The sequence below is a fragment of the Pseudorca crassidens genome, chromosome 8 (assembly GCF_039906515.1).
Source record: "Pseudorca crassidens isolate mPseCra1 chromosome 8, mPseCra1.hap1, whole genome shotgun sequence".
Taxonomy (NCBI): Eukaryota; Metazoa; Chordata; class Mammalia; order Artiodactyla; family Delphinidae; genus Pseudorca; species Pseudorca crassidens.
In genome coordinates this window covers 5,472,267-5,492,538 of record NC_090303.1, presented here as the reverse complement: position 1 = coordinate 5,492,538, position 20,272 = coordinate 5,472,267, and positions in this window count along the sequence as shown.

The window sequence follows — 20,272 nt, the reverse complement described above, 5'->3', positions numbered from 1 at the left end:
TTGGGTTGATTCGTTGTCTATTCAGGTATTCCACAGATGCAGGTACATCAAGTTGATTGTGGAGATTTAATCCACTGCTCCTGAAGCTGCTGGGAGAGATTTCCCTTTCTCTTTTTTGTTTGCACAGCTCCCAGGGCTCAGATTTGGATTTCGCCCCGCCTCTGCATGTAGGTCACAGGAGGGCATCTGTTCTTTGCTCAGACAGGATGGGGTTAAAGGAGCTGCTGATTCAGTGGCTCCAGCTCACTCAGACCAGGGGGAGGGAGGGGTGCAGATGTGGGGCGAGCCTGCGGGGCAAAAGCCGGCGTGATTTTGCACCAGCCTGAGGGGCACCGTGTGTTCTCCCGGGGAAGTTGTCCCTGAATCACAGGACCCTGGCAGTGGCGCGCTGCACAGGCTCCTGGGAGGAGAGGTGTGGATAGTGACCTGTGCTCGCACACAGGCATCCTGGTAGCTGCAGCAGCAGCCTTATCATCCCATGCCCCTCTCTGTGGTCCACGCTGATAGCCACAGCTCACGCCCATCTCTGGAGCTCCTTTAAGTAGTGCTCTGAATACCCTCTCCTCGCCCACCCTGAAACCAAGAGGGAAGAAAAAGTCTCTTGCCTCTTCGGCAGGTCTGGACTCCCTCCCGGATAGCCATGGTGCACTCACCCCTTCAGGTTGTGTTCATGCAGCCAACCTTAGTCCTCTCCCTGTGCTCCGACTGAAGCCTGAGCCTCAGCTCCCAGCCCTGCCCGCCCCGGTGGGTGAGCAGACAAGCCTCTCAGGCTGGTGAGTGTTGGTCGGCCCCGATCCTCTGTGCGGGGATCTCTCCCCTTTACCTTCTGTATCCCTATGGCTGTGCTCTCCTCCGCGGCTCTGAAGCTTCCTCCCTCCACCACCCGCAGTCTCCACCCACGAAGGGGCTTCCTAGCGTGTGGAAACATTTCCTCCTTCACGGCTACTCCCACTGGTGCAGGTCCCGTCCCTATTCTTTTGTCTCTGCTTTTTCTTTTTTCTTTTGTCCTCCCCAGGTACGTGGGGAGTTTCTTGTCTTTGGGGAGGTCTGAGTTCTTCTTCCAGTGTTCAGTAGGTGTTCTGTAGGAGCTGTTCCACGTGTAGATGTATTTCTGATGTATTTGTGAGGAGGAAGGTGATCTCTGCGTCTTACTCTTCTGCCATCTTGAAGCTCCTGTCCCGTTTCTTTTTGAAGCATGTTTATTTGAAGGGAAATTTAGGATAAGTAGGAATGTTTGTCCAGAGGAAATAATCTGAATTACTGAGGAAAGTTAGGGCTAGAATAATATATTTAAGAGACTCAGTATGTAGGCAATAGCTAAAGCCCTAGATTATTACCTGCCTAGAAATGGTGCTTATGTTAAAATGTAAGATATCCAAGGAAGACACTTGGTAAAATACCAACATTCATGAAAGAGAGAACAGGAGACTCATGGCTGTGCAACTTTGCTAAGAGTTAAAGTTGGGAGTACTAGGTGGGTGAGATAGTTGTTGAAATCTAACTCAAGCTTCATTTTTACTGAATGAGGCCATCAACAAAAAAATACAAAAGGAAAAATTTTGAAGGAGAATAAATAAATATGATATAACTAATAAAACGATGGTGAAGATTTTTTTATCTGAGAGAATATCATTTTTTCTTCTGACAGAAAAGTTACTGTCATGGGTGTTTTCTCTGATGCTCAGGACAACAGTAGCAGGTCTCCCTCAGGCCAGCGTTGCCATGAAGTTTTGAACAGTCTCCAAGGAGACCCGGCTTTGAACAAACATCATATAGCTCTTCATTAAAACATCAAGAAGCATGAGATAACATAATCAAATTTCAAACAATGGCAATAACACCATAACCGTTCTGTATTATTTGTTAATATATTAGCATAGGGACTTCCCTCGTGATCCAGTGGTTAAGACTTTGCCTTCCAATGCAGGGGATGAGGGTTTAATCCCTGGTCAGGGAGCTGAGATCCCACATGCCTCAAAGCCAGAAAACCAAAACATAAAACAGAAGCAATATTGTAGCAAATTCAATAAAGACTTAAAATATGGTCCACATCAAAAAAAAACTTAAAAATATATATATTAGCATAAAGTGTTGGAGGTTCAGTTCAATGTCTCTCAAAGAATGCAGCTATAAAGCCTAAACAGAATGCAAGGGCCTGATATTGTTGGATTCAAAAGTAAATAGCAAGTTGATTAAGGAAAAAGACCAGAATTTGAACTACCACCTAAATGACTATCAGTTTGCTATTTTTTTCTTTTCTGGCAGCCCCAGAACTAATCTCAAATAGCTAAATATTAGAAGTCGAGCTTCCAAAGAAGCCTGTAGTTCTGTCTCAGAGAAAAAAATGGGATGTTCTAGTGTCCAGAGATAGAGGGAAAATGCCCTGTTGTGTTTGTCTTTTACTCTTCTCTTTCAGACTCTGTCCCTGAACATTTCTATGGCAGCAGCAGCAGTGTAAACACACAGACCTCAAAATTCTCATGGAGCTGAACTTTCCTCTCAAATCAGAAAAGCTATGGTCCCAAAATGATGGGAAAACCCCATTGCTACTTTTTCTCTCTCTGTGTCCTTTATCCACTTGTTTCTAGTTGCAGAAACAGTAACAACAATACTCATCAGACAGTAATTAAAGCATCAGATTTCTGGACAGAGACTTGAAAAGGGGAAGCATATGGAACTATAAAGCACTGAGGAGATGACCCAGGAGGAGCTCAGGAAAACAGCCACATAAAGTCACCTGTGAGCTCCTGGGCTGACCCACAAGCTACTCGTGTATATATGATCCTATTCAGAAGAATTTGAGACCCAAAATAAAAGACAGCACCCAAGGTGTAGACTGGACATAGAATGGCAAGACAGATCAAAATAACACAAAGAATTTGAAAACTGAAATGACATTGGGACAGCAGATCACAGAATGCAGTTTGGAACTTGCAACCTGAACCTAGATAAGTTGACAACCTACTGAAAACAAAAACAAAAACAATATTCTCCATAGGACTTAAGCTATATATATATATATATATATATATATATATATATATATATATATATATATATATATATATATATATATATAATATAATATTGAAATATCCAAGATGCAATCCAAAATTATTCCATATATGAAGAAAAAGGATTATCTCTACTTACAGAGGAAAATGCATTCAAGATATGTCAATGATAAGATGACAGATATGAGAATTGCCTGACAAAGCAGCTCTTGTAGAAATGTTCAAACAAGTAATTGCAAATCATTCTGAAACAAATGGAAAAAAAAGATGGTTTCAGCAAAACAAATAAAATATAGAGAGATGAACCAAATAGAAAATTTAGAACTGAAAACATAATAATGAAGAAGGAGAAGGAAGAGGAGAAGAAGGAGGAGTAAAAAAAAAAAACGGGTGAATTACTGTGAATGGGCTTGGCTGCAGAATAGAGATGAGAAGAAAAAGTCAGTGAAACTGAAGATAGATAAATAAAAATGATACAATATGAAAAACACAGAGAAAAAAACTTTAAAAGATGAAAGACTTTCAAAGACTTGTGGGTCAATAACAAAATTTCTAACTTACATCTCAGGAGTGGTGGGTCTAAAGCTGTGACTAGCACATTCTTCTCATGCTGAGCTGCTGCACTTGTCTATTTACCATGAAAGCTAGGCAAAACAGGACAAAGAAACACCAAGTGGGTGCTAGATATATCCTCCACTACCCCCAGTGTCTAGCAAAGTCAGAAAAAATTTAATTCACAAAGAATAGGTTTAGTTTGCAGGCTTACTTTTCAAATATGTCAGCTTGGCAATGCAATAGTTAGGAGATTATTTTAGAGCAGGTCTCATTATGTAAAATTTTCCCTGAATAGAGTAAGGCTATAAAATGTTTTATTGCTTGCAATGAATCCATCAAATGACTATTGTCTTTTCATAATGGCCATCTTTTCCTTTCCCTAAAACTGCATGGGTAAATACACAAGAGAACTAAACTGTGTTGCAAAATTAAGAGTGAAAATGAAAAAGAATAAAGCCTGAAGGCAGAAAACAATTAGAGGCGGAGTGAGGATGGGGTGGTGAGAGAGAAGACCTTCATGAACATTACAAGGCAGCAGTGCGAACATGGTGAGTGTCCAATGGGGATTTTTTTCCTCTTTGTTCTTTCCTGTTTTAAAAAATTCTATACAATGTCCCACACACATAAAACCTCATCTCAGACTTCCATGAAATTTCCTATGGGTAGATTTATTCAGATAGTGTTATAGAGACTTTGTCCTACTTGATATAACACAGAGTGAAGACAGAAGCTGCTCTATAGCCGAGAAAGACACCTGTGAGTCCTGTATTATTTGTTAATATATTAGCATAGGGACCCTTTCATTCCATTCTCAAAGTCAAAGATATTTCCATAATAATAATAAGACGCCATTTGCTTTTTCACACCCATTCTTTCATGAGAATATAGTAGAGATTTCCAGAGGCTCTATGACATGCTATATCACAGCTGATTCAATTCATAAGCAGATATCAGACTTCAGCTAATTGAATATAAGCTGGACACTAAAGAGATTCACAAAACTGTTAAGCAACACCACTCTTTTCACTAATTTCTCTGTTTTGGAAACTATAGTAATGTTTTCACAAAAATGTTATTTTTGTTAACGTGAAATGGATTACTAATGTTATTTATACAGAAATTGTTAAGTAAGACATTATAAAATATCTCAGTACTGATTTCTAATTTACCATTTGAAATTTCAGATATACTATTTGAAATGATACAACTCACGTCAACACACTTTGGGGTCCACAATAATTTTAAGACTGTAAAAACATTCTGAGACAGAGAAATTTGAGAATCACTGAAATTGAGGAAGAAACCTCATTGCCAGCTTTGCAGTGGAGACAGATATGTGGATTGACACCATCTTAACTAAAGCCAGTAACCACTGAGGAAGAGCAGATTTGAGAGAAGGGGAAGGGTTTTGTGGTACTTGTTTTTTCATGAGCCTGAGTTCAGGAAACCACCTGAGCTGGTGAAATGGGTTTGGGGCACATCAACAAAGAGCAGACAATTAAAGCTAAGGTGACCCATACACAGGGTGAAGGGCAGACACCATAGGATACCAAGAACTAAACTTCCCCAACATCATCATGTCTTAGAGGTGAGAGGAGAGAGCAATTTGTGAAGATGTGGCCAGAAATTCCATAATAAGGCATTTATTTATTAATAATCATCTTACATTATTCAGTTCTACTTCACTTCATACCAAATAATATTCAGTCACTAATATTACCTATAGATGTTCTTTACATTGATACAGCAACAATTTCTCACCACGATACATTAAACATTGTGTCTGTGTGTGTACAACTTAAATTTGGCAAATGTTTTCTACATTTTAATGCATTGTTTCTCTTCACTTTTCTTTCACAAGTTTCAGAAGCACACAACTTCAAGGTTGGCATATTAAATGGATCAACATTTCAATTTTTTAATATTTATTTTTACTTATTTGTTTATGTGGTTGTGCTGGGTCTTTGTTGCAGTCGGTGGATTCCTTAGTTGCAGCTCATGGTCTCCTTTGTTGTGGCATGCAAACTCCTATTTGCAGCATGGATGTGGGATCTAGTTCCCTGACCATGGATCGAACCTGGGCCCCCTGCTTTAGGAGCACAGAGTCTTAACCACTGTGCCACCAGGGAAGTCCCAACATTTCTATTTTGAATGAAATGATTCCCTGTATTATTGATTTCAGAATTTATGAAAATAGAGTGTCAGCAGGAAGCTTTCAAAATTGCATCAGTTAAATTGCAATTGTGTGTCCCCAAACAACTAACACAGGAACTTTAACCTCCACCAATAGAACAGAAACAACAGAGATATTCGGGGAAAAGAAAAAAATGAAGTATTTTTTAAGAACACTTGCACTGAATTCTCAAGGGTCCCTTGCCTCATGTGCCCTCCTGTACAATATCTAGGTGTTTATTTGCATTCCCCCTTGATTCCTCCTCTGTATACTGCCTGATATGTTAAGTTAATTAAGTGAAAATTATTGATCAGTACTTACAGTCTGTATATAAAAATGGAGGAACAGAAATGTGTTAATGTAAAGCATTTGTGTTTGTTTTGCTTCTATTAAATAGAAAGTTGAAAAATTGCATATGGAAACAACCTGACAAAAACAGAAGAACTTCCAGTTTAAAGAACCTTTTGTTCATTAGTTTCCCTTCATGCTTTGTGTTCATTACTCAAGATGCTTTCCTCTGGGTGTGTTTACGAAGTGGCAAGGTTACTCTTCTTTATGTGCTTGACAGGAGATTTCTTATATCACGACATGTAACTTTTTCCCTGTAGATGGATTATAAAAATCTACTAAATAGTGTTTCATGATGATAAATCTCCTCAGTTGGAGGAAGTCTTCATCACAAAAGGAATATCCAAGAAATGTGATGCCCTCTAGTACTTTACAAGGCAAAATGCATGACAGGTAATGCCTCAGTGGAGGGTTATTCTAGACTTTGGAGTAATGGTGTGGTTTCCTTTCTGAGTTAATACGTGACCTAGGGCAAAATAAGGACATAAGAGGAAATAGTGGATAGAAAAATTCAGTGACTTGATCTGCTCCCAGAAATACTGACAAATGCATCACACACATTTTATTTTTTAGTTGAACGAATCAACAGATGGCTAGAGTGCCAAAAATACAAGATATTCATAATGAATTATTTCCATGTATGCACTTCTAAGCTAGTGTATGACAAATTCAGCTACTCAATAATAGCCTTGACATTTGTGTACTCATTAAAGTATGGATTATAATACTTTTGTCTTTTTTAAAGACAGAATAAAGTAAATAAATAGTGTTCTCATATCTAGAGTGTAAAGAGACATAGTAATATTTGTGGGACCTACATGTTAATCTAGTTTAAATTTGGTACTGGGCTTTCTGATTCATTAATATTGAGGAACACATCTTCACAAATGACTCTAATTTGAGAGAGAGAATAGAAAAGGACAATGCTCTGTAGAACTTTACAGAGAACAACTACTCTTTTCTGGGAATGCCGTCACAGTACTGAATAGTATATGAGAGTCACTAGGTAGAAGCTGTGCAATAGCATTTTAATTACTTTACATATTTGTGATTTTTATATTCTGTTTTATTTAAGACTTGGTCCTGAACATACTCTGAGAGCCTTACATTTATTTTTAAATATTACTTTAATGACTGTAGAATATCAATTATATAGATATATCTAAATGTGGTTTCCCACCCATTTGGAGCATTTAGCCTAATGAAAATGAAACAAGTCATGTTCTAAAAGAATCATTTCTTGGGCTTCCCTGGTGGCGCAGTGGTTGGGAGTCTGCCTGCCAATGCAGGGGACACGGGTTCCAGCCCTGGTGTGGGAAGATCCCACATGCCGCGGAGCAACTGAGCCCGTGAGCCACAACTACTGAGCCTGCGTGTCTGGAGCCTGTGCTCCGTGGCAAGAGAGGCTGCGATAGTAAGAGGCCCACGCACCACAATGAAGAGTGGCTCCCTCTCTCAGCAACTAGAGAAAGCCCTCACACAGAAACAAAGACCCAACACAGCATAAATAAATAAATAAATTTATTAAAAAAAAATCATTTCTTTATCAATATTTGTCTTCATCTCTTATTAAGTTCTTAGCAAAAAGAACTAAGTAAAAGGATAAAAATATATTAAAGATCTCGAAATATTTGTTCAGGTTGCTTTCCAGAAGGTTTGTACCAGATTAACCCTTTTACCTGATTTAAGGCACAGCATGTGGTCAATTTCAGTACCATTACAAGTGCATTTGAAACAATATTCTGAAGTTTTGGAAGCTCTAGCTAAGATCAGTTAGGTCAATTCTTTATCTTGCTCAAATTTTCTATATTAGTATTGATTGTATTTTAGGTCTTTCTATCAGTTATTGATAAAGGTATTAAAATATCCCACAATAATTGTGAATATGTATTTTCCCTATTTATTCTGTTAATTTTTGCTTCATTTAAGGCTGTTTTATTATACACCTAAAGATTTATAATTGTAACCAATTTCTGGTTATATTGACCATGTAATCATTTTGAAAATTCCTGTTTAAAGCTAGGAATGCCCTTTGCTTTAAGGTTGCCTGGGGTATGTCTCTACAAGTCTGTTCTGTTTAATGTTTGCATGTTTTCCTTTTTCAACTTTTAAATTCCAACCTTTCTGTTTTCTTGTATTTAAGGTGTTCCTCCTATTAGAAGTATATATTTTTATTTGATCCAGTGAAACAACCTGTCTTTTAATTAGAATGTTTAAGCCATTAATATTTAATGCAATTACTGATGAACATAAATCTATGATATTATTTTTAAATATTTTTAAACTTTTTCTATTTTTTATCCCCTTTTAATTTTTTTCTTTTTTTGTAAGTGGGGGACGTTTGAATAGGCTACATTAGCTACACTAATAAGCACACTCACCTTAATTCAATTATAAGTGGAGAAGACTTGAAGCTGGCATTCAGTCCCCATAAAGGTCAGTCTACTTTCCATTCACCTTTCTACTTAGAATATAAGCCTGGATATTTACTGAGGTTCTGTTCCTTGATAGGAGCTGAACCTCAGTTTTTGTGCTCCCTGTTAACTGAATCTTATAAAACTCTACTAAGTTTCTGAGCTTCAGACAATATCTTCAGTGTAGGCAGTTGCTTCAAAGAGAAAAACAGACTCCAAATGTTGGTTTCAACTATGTCTTCTAATCTTTCCCAGATTTGAGTCTTTAATTCTTCGCTTGTCTTAGAAACTCCAAACAAATGTTTTCTTGGAAATCAGTTTATCCAACTTTGCTAGTTGTTTTCAGGAGGAGGGCCTGTACAAAAACAATCCATTCTGCTATTGCCAAAAGCAGAGCTCTGATTTGAATCAACTTTCAACTTATAGATATGTGTTGAGCAATGGTGTTCATTCAATGTCTAGTTTATTATTGGGCTGAGTTCCAAACTTTCACTTTTCACAATTAGTTTGTTTTTCTCTAATAAATAAAGTAATAAATATTGATTAGTTACAGGCCAAGGCATAAAGTACTTTTAATTTATAGCATTCTTGAGCCACAGTATCAGTAATGTTCTCATTAATCATTTAAATCCACCTCTTTTTCTTACGTGGAATTACAACATACTTTTTTGTGATAATGAAAGCTTTTAGTCACTTTGGAAATGTTTGTAGATCCTGATTTCCTTTCTCTTACCTAGCTTCTCCTAAGGATGGTGTGTTGGTTGTTCAACATGGCTTCCATTACCTTGTGTTAGCTGGAAGGAAGGAGGCCTCAGGTCTATACTACCCAGTGTTCCACAGTGTTCTTGTGTCCTTTATGGTATTGGCTGCAGCATCAATATCATCCCTACTGGGTGATCACTGAGATGTCAGTCTGTGACTCCACTCAAGGGAATGTGTTGTCACCCATCATGGGATCTGAGATTTCTGTCATCTGCCCTAGTTCCAAAGCTTCTGTTTCCTGGTTCCAGATTTCACTCAGTCCATCTGTGCTTGCAATACCACTGTGACATTTCAGACAGGTTCTCAAAGGAGAACCCAAGACTCTGGATTTCTTGAAGAGAAATACAAAGACTTTTAATCCACCACCCCACTATCTAGCTCAACTATGAACCTCTTCTCTTTTCCAGTGCTACTCTTCCTTACCTCTGAGACAGTAACAGCCTACCAATGCCTATCTCTTCCAGGGGTTCAGATTGGGAGCTGGGCAAATCCTCTCTTTGGTCTTCCCCTTCAGCCTAATTAACACATTGCCCCATTACAAGACTTGGACCCAAAGAAGAGAGTTCAGGACATTTTACTTGACCACATGATTCCCTTGAGTTCTTGCTACTCCAAGTGTGTTCCATGGACTAGAGCCCCTGCAGCATAGGTATATTAGTGAGAAATGCAGAATCTAGAATCTCAATTCAGAGCTACTGAATCAGAAACTGAATTTTAAAAAGATTCTAGTGAACCTACATATCTGAAAATTGAGAAGGACTGTGTCAGTTATATCCTAAAAACTCTCCAAACTTGGATATTGTAACTATAGTGGCAAATGTGTCAGGTCTGTTTTTATATCTTAAAATAAGCTTTCTGAGTTTATTCTTTTGTCACAGATTTAACAATCCTATTCATGTATCAGAACCTAAGGAGTGATGCCCCTCTCTTCATTTGCTGTGAGATTTGTATCAGGCATAATCCAATCAGAGAAACAGAAGCAGGAGGAAATATTCACTAAGAGATTTATCACAAAGAACTGGCTAGGCAAATGTAAAATCTGTAAGACAGGTTGTCAGGAAGAAGAGGCTGGAACACACAGGCCAACAATGCTGTCCCAAGGCAGAATTTCTTCTCTCAGAGAAGCATCAGCCCTGCTTTTAAGGCCTTTCAACAGGTTAAATCAGGCTCATCCAGATTATCTAGGGTAATCTCCCTTACTTAATGTCAACTGATTATGGACTATAATATTCAATCACATCTACAAAATACTTCACAGCAAATTCTGGATTAGCGATTGGTTGAATTATTCGTAACTATAGCCTATTCACATTCACGTGTCAAAAGACCAACAGAGGATGTTATGTCTCTGAGGCAAATGGATGCCTCTGGAAGAATGTGAGTGGGGACAGAGGCCGGCAATAGGAAATATAAAGATGATAATACCTTAACACTGAAATCAATACATTGCCCTTGAGAAAAGTATCAAGATAGAAAAAAAGAATTCCATGTAAGAGAGTAGACAGAAAGGTTAACAAAGATCAAAGACAGGATCTATTCACTTAAATATTCAAGGTTCTCTGCTGAATAACCAAAGTTGTTAAGTTCAGACTGTGAAGGATGATGTAAATTCTCCTCTTCTGGTTCATGGAGGTTGTTTCTCTGTTGAAGATTGTCTGCTTTCTCTGAACTTCCATGTTGCCAGGAAGTGATGCCTGGTGATTATGTCCATGTGCCTCTCATCACACACCTCGTAGGTAATCTGACATCATTCCTTATATATTCAGAGAGTGATGTGTGTGTGTGTGTGTGTGTGTGTGTGTGTGTGTGTGTGTGTGTGTAAGACGGGGGTGGAAATAAGGGAGACTAGCTGTGTTTAAGAACTTGAAGAACTGAAGTTTGCATCCACCAGTATTTAGGCATCAAGTACCCAGTAAATATTTGTGATGGCTTTTATTTGGGTGTTACTGATGTTTAGTTCACTGCTTTAATCCGTTTCATCCCTCTTTCATGATCAAAATTTTCTTCTGTGCACACTCACATATATCCAAGTTCATAAGCATCAATTTCCCCAGAACATTTTAATAAGTTAATATTAATATTTAATGATACTCTTTCAATGTCTTATAATCAGTAACAAAACCTGTATAATAGAAGATAGTAGTGCTAATCCCACTGAAAATAGGGGGCATATACCCATGAAAAAAGCCAAAACAACATGTATGTAAAAATATAATATGATAAAAATGTACATATACAACATACACATTTAAATACACAAATTATATGGCATATATACATAAAATTAAAGCAATATACATGTAAAAGTGTAGTATAAGAAAAAATTAAATACACAACATGGGGAACATTTCTCAGGGTTGGCAAATATTATACTCTAGGGATATTTACAGAGCTTTCTGTTATTTCTGAGGGTTGGCAAATTTTATAGGTTAGGGATATTTAGGGATGCCTACCTGAATGTATGAAAGAGTACCCACATTTATGGGGTTGCTTCCAAGTACAATATCTCATATTATGGCCTTATAGCACACTTCAATTTAATTGAATTTAGCAGGAACTAAGCTTCAGTGAGATGGAGAGATTTAACCAACTGTAAGTGAAGGAGAAGACCAGATTCTAACCCAGGTCCATGGCTGCTGGTTCTCAGAATCCTACCTATTCCCATTATCGACCATTTCTCCTTTCTCCCCAGTAGCTTTGCTGCCAGAGAGTAAATATCATGAGGATGGTTCAAACCAGCTATGTAGAAATAGCAAATGACCTCTTAAACTTCTTGAACATTCTTTGAAATGCATGACTTTTTCACTGTCCTCCATTATACTTTCATGATATAATAAGATATAAGATTTTAATCAGCATCAAAAATCCATAAGGCTCTGCATGACACCAGAACACCACCTCCCAGCCTGGTTACTGTACTGCAGTCTGACTTGTAGGGGCACATCCTCTATTGCTTTCCCTGGAAAGAGAGAGAAAAAGATAGTGTAGTTAAGAACAACATAACTGAAGAGCTGGATGCACAGGAGGCAGAATATCTGTTGGCCAGGATTTCATCTTCTTCCCTCCCTCCTTTCAGGCCAGGATGAATTCAATCAGGAATCATGTAAGAATGAGTGTGAACTTAGCCCCAGATCCAAAAAGCACCTGCAGGAGGATGTAATGGAATATTAGCTATGGGCAGTGAGATTGTTTTAAGGACAGTCCATCAGGATCTGGGCTTACATATATAAAAAATTAAAATTATCCTGAATCCTTAAAATGAGAAATAAAGATGTAAAATGTTAAGAACATCTTTCTGGCACTGTGTTTCAGAGTCTGAACGTTGAGAGTCTGGGCATAAGAGATCCGTGGAGAAACGTGTTGTGATATTAGGTGAGGAGGGAGGGCAGTGTGGACTCCCTAAGAGGAGATGGTTCCCTTCCGTCAGGACCCATCTCTTCTTTATCCTCACCACAGAAACACGCCAGGGCATTTCCAAGACTCTCTTGCTGGAAGCAGATGCATCTTTAGGAACAAAGATAAATCCCCCTTCCATGCCGGCACCTTCTCTTCTTTTGTTCTGTTTCCCTTTTGACCCCTCTAGGATGCATTTGTTAAACACTTTGGATGCTTTGGCTTTGAGTTCCTGAGTAGTTCCACCTGTTTGGAGAAGCACACCCACAATACCTCCTACTCCTGCCCCAACCTACTTTGATAGTTACCTGAGAGATAAATAAGCATGTATTCCGTTGGAGCCACTGTATCCTGTGGTCTGTTTTGTTTCCGCAAAGTAACCTCCCCAGGTAATACAAGGAAGAATCCTGGAGGAGAGGAAAGTTTTAAAAAGTAGAGAGAAAATAATACATAGGATTAAAAGTAGTAACACAATTGCTATTTATTGAGCACCTCATGAGACCCAGGAAAGTTTACACATACAACCCTGTATCCTCAAATCAAGAGCTGCCAGAAGTAGCTTCTATTTTGCCCATTTTATCAATAAGAACACTGAGACTGAAAATTAACTTGCTTTATGAGATAAGGAAATTTGCTTGATGTGATTCAACTTCAAGTATGACTTCAAAAATGCATGTTTTTCCCATGTTCCATTCCCAGATCTTCCATAAATACTTGTGCAATTAGGAAGACAAAGTTTCACTCAGCTTTTTCCCCCAAAGAGAATCTACACTTTGTTTGTTCTGAAAAATAGCTCATTCAGAAAGGGAAACTTAACAGAGGTTAAAGAGGATATATCATGCTCAAGAAAGTGACTCTTATCTCTTTGATGGTTTTAATTGTTTAATAGTGTTATTTTTTCTGGTTTATATTATAGAAATACCAAAGTTTCTTTCATCTGAGAGAAAAGCACAGGTCTTAAAGCAAAGCTTTAGAGGCATGTACTAGCTCACTAGGTTTTTCTTAGAGCACTTTATTTGCAAATGTAAGAGCTTTGTGCTTGCAACAGATCTTTATGGACAGTAAATAGGTTTTCTCTTGAAGATCACAGCACCATATCATTTCAGAGGTCATGTGACCCAGCCCCTCTATTTCAGATAGTGACAGAAAGACCCAGAAGGGGAAAGGAACTTACCCGATGGCTTGAACATCCACTTTCCTCGTGTTCCTTAAAAACTTCTTCCTTTGCTGCACCTGACTCTCGGATGGGCTTCCAATGTCATGGTCTTCAGAAAACAGGAGACAGGCCAAATTGAGCTTCACAGCATAAATGGCTTTTCTAATAGAAATGTATTTTCTAAGACAAATTTTTATTTTAATTCTTTTGGTTGAAAAGCAAACAATCCTCACCTTCCTAGAAAGACTTTTTAAATTCTCCCCCTAAGTGAGGCTGTTCAAATTTATCATCACTTTTCTCAGGAAACTGGAAGGTATCTTTTGATGTCAGTGACAGAGACAGAAAGAAACAGAGAGACAGAGAGAGAGAGACAGAAAGGCAGAGAGACAGAGAAAGATGGGTAGACAGAGAATGAATGTCCTACTCTTAAATTTACAGACCATCTTAGGGCTTAACACAGGGAGAGACATTCTGGGCTATTTGGTTACATGATTGCAAAAAGCCTCATTTATTTGTGTTGATTTAATGTCCTGCTTAAGACCTCCATGGCAAAGTTGAATAGACATGATGATATCTATAACTGTAGTTTTATTGCCTATCCCTGAGAGAAAACTTTTAATATGTCATCATTTAGTTTATGTGCACTGCCTTTTTTGGAAGATGTGTCATAGAGTTTAAGAAAATTTCTGTCTGTTTCTGTTTTATTTTAATGATAAATAAGTTTTAAATTTTATAAAAATTTTTCTACATCTATTGAGATTATCATACATTTATTTTTCTTTTTAATTCAGTTAATGTGTAAAATTAAATCAATTGTTTTTTTAAACATTTCATCGAGCTTACAGTCCTGGGCAGGGAGAGAAACAAATATGGTAGTGATAAATTCTTTAATGTTCTTTATATTACTATAATAAATTTGTTCATATTTTCTGAAGGACGCAATTGCATGCAATTTTAGCTTAGCAGTTATTTCCTTTTAGTGTGTGAAGACATAATTCTTTTATCTCCTGGTTACCACAAATTCTGTTTTGAAGTCAACTTCCAATGTTATTGTTGCATCCTCTTTTTCCCTGGCAGCCATTATAATTCTACCTTTGATTTATTACTATTTCTGTATTTTCTTTTCTGGACACCAGTTGTATTCATGTTAGAATATCTTACTTTATTCTGCATGCATTATACACTACTTTGTGTATCTTAGTCCTATTTTTTTCTTTCTCTGTTTTAGTCTGAACACCTCCTGCTAAACTATTCTTCAGGTCATAAAATCTTTTTCTTTGATGGCTTCTCTTAAACTCATCAACTGAGTTGATTATTTATTTAGTATTTGTTTTGTTTTGTTGGTTTAAAATTTCAATTTTTTTCTTTATTAATACCAATTCTCTGGTATTTTTTATTATATCACATTTTTTATCACTTTAATCATAGTTATCTTAAAGTTTCTGATGGCTTCAACATTTGGATTTCTTGAGGCCTGTTCCTCTTTTTCTCTTTTTTACCTCTTGGTATGCCTCATAGGTTTTTCTTGAGTGATAAAAGCTCTGGGTGATGATTACCTTCCTCTTATAAGACTGTTTTTGCTTCTTGCAAGTAATTGCTACATAACAAGATCTCATGAATCCAGTCAGGTGACCAAATATAATGATGGACTCTTTTGTTACAAGGGTTAATCTTCATTTAGTTTTTACCTATTCCTATTGTAAGGTGCATCAGGGGTAAAAATATATAATTGGAGAATTGGTTTTTACTAGGTCTCTCTTCCCTGCTGATTCCTAGATTTCAATTTTTTATTTCCCAAGAGATGAGTGAATTCCTTCCGAGTGTCTGTCCCTCTTAGACACTGCTTTCTGACAGCCTCTCAGCCTTGTTACCTCTGTTAAACCATCTGTTGATACCTTGGGGGGGAGGTGTGTGGCTTACCCCAGTGAATGTCTCTTCTCTCCTGGTTCTTGACCTACTCAAATGCTAGTTGCATTGGTAGAACTCAAATGGCTTCAAACAGATTTCTCATGTATTTCCCCCCCATTTTTGTGATAGCTTTCAGAGGGAAATTTGGACTAACAAAAGTTATTGCTTTAGGTCTGGAAGCAGATGTCACACAAGTTTAAGTAATATCCTCATTACCAGAAGACAGTGGAAGGACATGAATTGTACTATATTTTATGACTATCTATCTTGTGAGTAGTATAATTATATTGCACTGAATTTGTGAGTATGTTAAAAAACTGACATTATTTGGCTAAATGTAAACAGTGTAAATGAATGCCAAAGAAGTTTCACTTCTGGAAAGTGGGAAAGTCACACAAAAGCACTACTCATTTCCACAACAATGAAAACAAGTGACATGTTCTACAAAATTATAACGTTTTGAACCTAGGAGAGAGCTGAGGTTTTAAAGTTTTCAAAGAACTCAGAACCAAATTGTTCTAAGGAAAGATGGTACTCAAAATAATTGAAGCCAGCAGTAGATGTGGGTAAGAAGACTCGAGGTATACTTTTTTTTTTTTTTTTTTTTTTGGCGGTACGCGGGCCTCTCACTGTTGCGGCCTCTCCCGTTGCGGAGCACAGGCTCCGGACGCGCAGGCTCAACGGCCATGGCTCACGGGCCCAGCCGCTCCGCGGCATGTGGAATCTTCCCAGACCGGGGCACGAACCCGCGTCCCCTGAATCGGCAGGCAGACTCTCAACCACTGCGCCACTGGGGAAGCCCTTGAGGTATACTTTTAACACATCTTTAAAGGTTGAATGTAGCTTGGCTTGAGAGTTCAAGATCCCTGGATGTCTGTTTCTTGAATCTCCATTTGATTCTTTCTTCTATTTTTCATTTTTCTGCTGAAACAACTTACTTGATCTCACATGTTGCTGACATTTTCCATAAGAGCCTTTGACATGTTAATCATAGTTATCTAAATTCTGTCTAATTGTTTCAACAACCCCCATCTCAGTCTGATCCTGATGATAATTGTGTCTCTTCAGATGATTCTATTTCTTCCCTGTTTGTGTGTTTTGTAATATTTTGTTGAAAGCCAGAAACATCATATGGTTCTCAGGTAAGTAATCATGCTTCAAGATAAGCACACATTTCCTTCTGCTGGGGCTTTGCTGTGTGGATTTGTGTTAATCTACTTAGGAGGTGGGCTGGGGTGAAAGCGTGCTGTTGCTATGGTTACCCTCAGGGCACCAGAGGCTTCCAGTCCCTCTAGAAATGAGTCCTCATGGTCTGGGCCAACCACAGAGGGGTTCTCACAGTGTCTACTCTGGGCTTGGCCTTGGGTCTTCCCCAGAGAAAATCCATCTCTTGCTGCTCCTCTGATGTATTCCACTTAAAGCTTGTTAAGTATGGGTGTGGGGCAGGGAGGAGAACATTCTGTGATGTTCTGATGAACCCTCAGAACTAGAAAGACATTGTCAACTGGAATTTCTTCTACTTCTTTTCTGTATTTAATGTTGGACCTAATACCTATTCCTGCCCCTAAGCTGGGGTAGAGATTTTCTTTCCCTTCCTCCCCTCTCCTAATTAAAGTGAGTTCTTGCTGTGTCCTCAGCAGTGTTCTCACTAGTTTTTATTGTCTTTCCTCCTTTAGTTTAAGGCTTTGGCTCCATATGATGAAATATGGGGGATGCTTCTGGGCAGAATTGTCCCAGAGGCTGTTGTTGTGCTCTCCTAGTTCTACACGGAAAGCTTTCCCAGGATCCTCCCCAGTCTTCCCTGTGAGCACCTGGTGTGTGCAAACCCACCTTGATGAAAAGACTGCAAGAGGGTGCAAATCCCTCCACATCTGTGGAAAACAACAGCTGCACACACAGGCTGGCCCACACTAAACCTTCAGCAGTTGGTTAGAAGTGTCGGGCTGAACCTTCCCCTGGGTTGATATCGTTCTGATGATGTCTTCCCAGGTAAGTAAATGCCCAGGTCCTACTTCTCTCTCCAGACTTATCTTTCTAGATTTCAAGTGAGCTGTTTGCTCTGTGACATCAGTTTTCCGATAAGCATTTATAATTTGCTGTTTGTCCAGCTTTTTCTTGTTGCTTGGATGAAATTGGCAAAGGCTCTCTCCTTGACCAGACTCTAGCTGGGGTCCTCTGAGCTCTCTTCTCGACTAGTCCTCCCCCCTGGCCCCTGAAGACTTGGACAGACACTAACATTGTTTCTAAAAGCTCAAAGCTGCATCTCTAGAGTGGCCCCAGCACCCCCTAAAGCACCTGCCTGAGAAAACTTAAGGCTGGCAGAGAATTTAGTGTTTGTTCCAGCCAACACCTAAGATGGGGTCTCTGTCCCCCAACCTCTGCATGAGAGGAGGAGACTAAGGTCCAGAAGTGCCAGGTAGCAAACCCAGGTGGGTGTCACAGGTCCAAACACCCCTTCCCACTTTCTGTAACTTTCCACTTCCCTGATTCTGTTGAACCCCTGGTCACCCAATTCCCTGCTCCCTCATTCTCCTTAAAATACCCATCACCTCTGTAGAAATTGCAGTTGAGTTCAGTTCATTGAACCTTTTCCCTATTGCAGGAGTTATTACTGTTAAGATGCGTCCTGATCACTTTACCTCACATCCGGCTTTGTTGATCTTTACAGGAGCAGCACTCTTTCCAGCTCTCTGTATCTCCAAGCTGAACCTGAAAGTCTGCATTATAACATGGGTTTATATGCACTTACATACAAATGCTTTTCTTATTTGTGAGCTCCTCCTATATTCCATACAGATGTCCTTGACTATCCACTCAACAGCCCGAGCAGAGGACTTCACTGTGTTGAATGCATTAAAGTACAGCCACGAGGCATAAGAGTCTGATTTCTGAGAGGGTCTAACTGACCCACCAGATAACACATGAGTGTAAATGAGACAGAAACTTTGAATTACTCAATCTCAGTCTATAGAGTCAGTCTTCCTGCTAATTCCCCATCGAGGAAGCTGGAAGTCATCCTTGTACTTACCTAATATCTTTTCATTTTCGAACTAATACAGAAAGGTGAAGTTTTATACTTCTCAAACATAAAAGAAATGACTTTTCTTTTATTCCCAAGACCTGTCAAATTCAGCTCTCCAATTAAATGCAGAAGAGTTATATCTCTCTGCATATTTACTGAGAGACTTAGACTTGTGTTTCTCACACTTGAGTGGTCCTCAAAAGCACAGTGGTTGATGAAGTAGAAGGCCACATTCAGTGACTTGCAAATCAAAATCAAAATGCTTTCTGGAAAGTCAACTGAAATGCTTTCATTACAGATGTGATCACTCTTATGTTGGAAATATAAACTTAACAAAAGCAAAGTGGAGGGTAGTCTGCCATGCCCTTTGTTTTATTTTATCCAAGGGGAGCCTAGCTTTTGCAGTTACAGTAAAGTATGGTGCTGTTTCCATTATAAATTCCAATTTACATGAGTTTATAACATAGCTCTGAGAGTTCAAGATGGACTCCAATTTCCAAAGCAATGTCAGCCCAGGAGCAAGATTTGAAATGGCTTGTCTCTGTTATAAAATTCAAAGGAAGGGAAATATGACACAGGAGATTGCTTGACTGCATGCCTTTTTTTCTGATAAAATACATACTTATAACTGAAAATATGTGCGGGCATATTGAATGCAGTATAACAAGTAATTTCTGCTTATTGTGTGCTGCAGCGTCCTTGAATATGATGTTAAAATAATAGCTTGCATAGTAATAGAACTTTGAATAGCCTGAAAAACTGTCAATACCAAAAATCTTATTTTCTTCTAAATTCAATAACATACTAGCTGAAGAAAACTTAGGATAAGGTGGCATAATTACAAACAGTGTACTGTAATTTATTAAAATCTATGTATAACTACTAAAAACAAATAATAAGGACACATTCTTAGAGTAAAATACTAAGCCTGAATAAAGAATGTTTAATTCCAGGTACTAAAACACACCTATCTAAATGTGTGGTGCCCTCCTTAAAATTGAAATTGAACTGGTTTGAATAGTCTAAGGCAACAAAACTCTGATCATTTAGATAATTAATCAGTATAATGATCAAATATACAAAAATTAAAAAATACTGTCAACCAAATCTATTCCTTATGAGAAATCCAAATTATTTTAAAAGCAATGATAAAAATACTTATGGATGGGAGTGAAACTGATTAGGAATTTGAGTTAATAATTGCCCTTTCAGGGATGGATTTGGTATGTGAAATCACTTAAAATACTGTACATTTCTCTACTGTTTATTAATCTCATTTATGAGAGACCAACACTTACAGGTCTGTTTGTCAACCCCATGTCTGCCTTTCAAAAATATATGTTAAATGGGGCTTCCCTGGTGGTGCAGTGGTTGAGAGTCCGCCTGCCGATGCAGGGGACACGGGTTCATGACCCGGTCAGGGAAGATCCCACATGCCGCAGAGCAGCTGGGTCCGTGAGCCATGGCCGCTGAGCCTGTGGAGCCTGTGCTCCACAACGGGAGAGGCCACAGCAGTGAGAGGTCCGT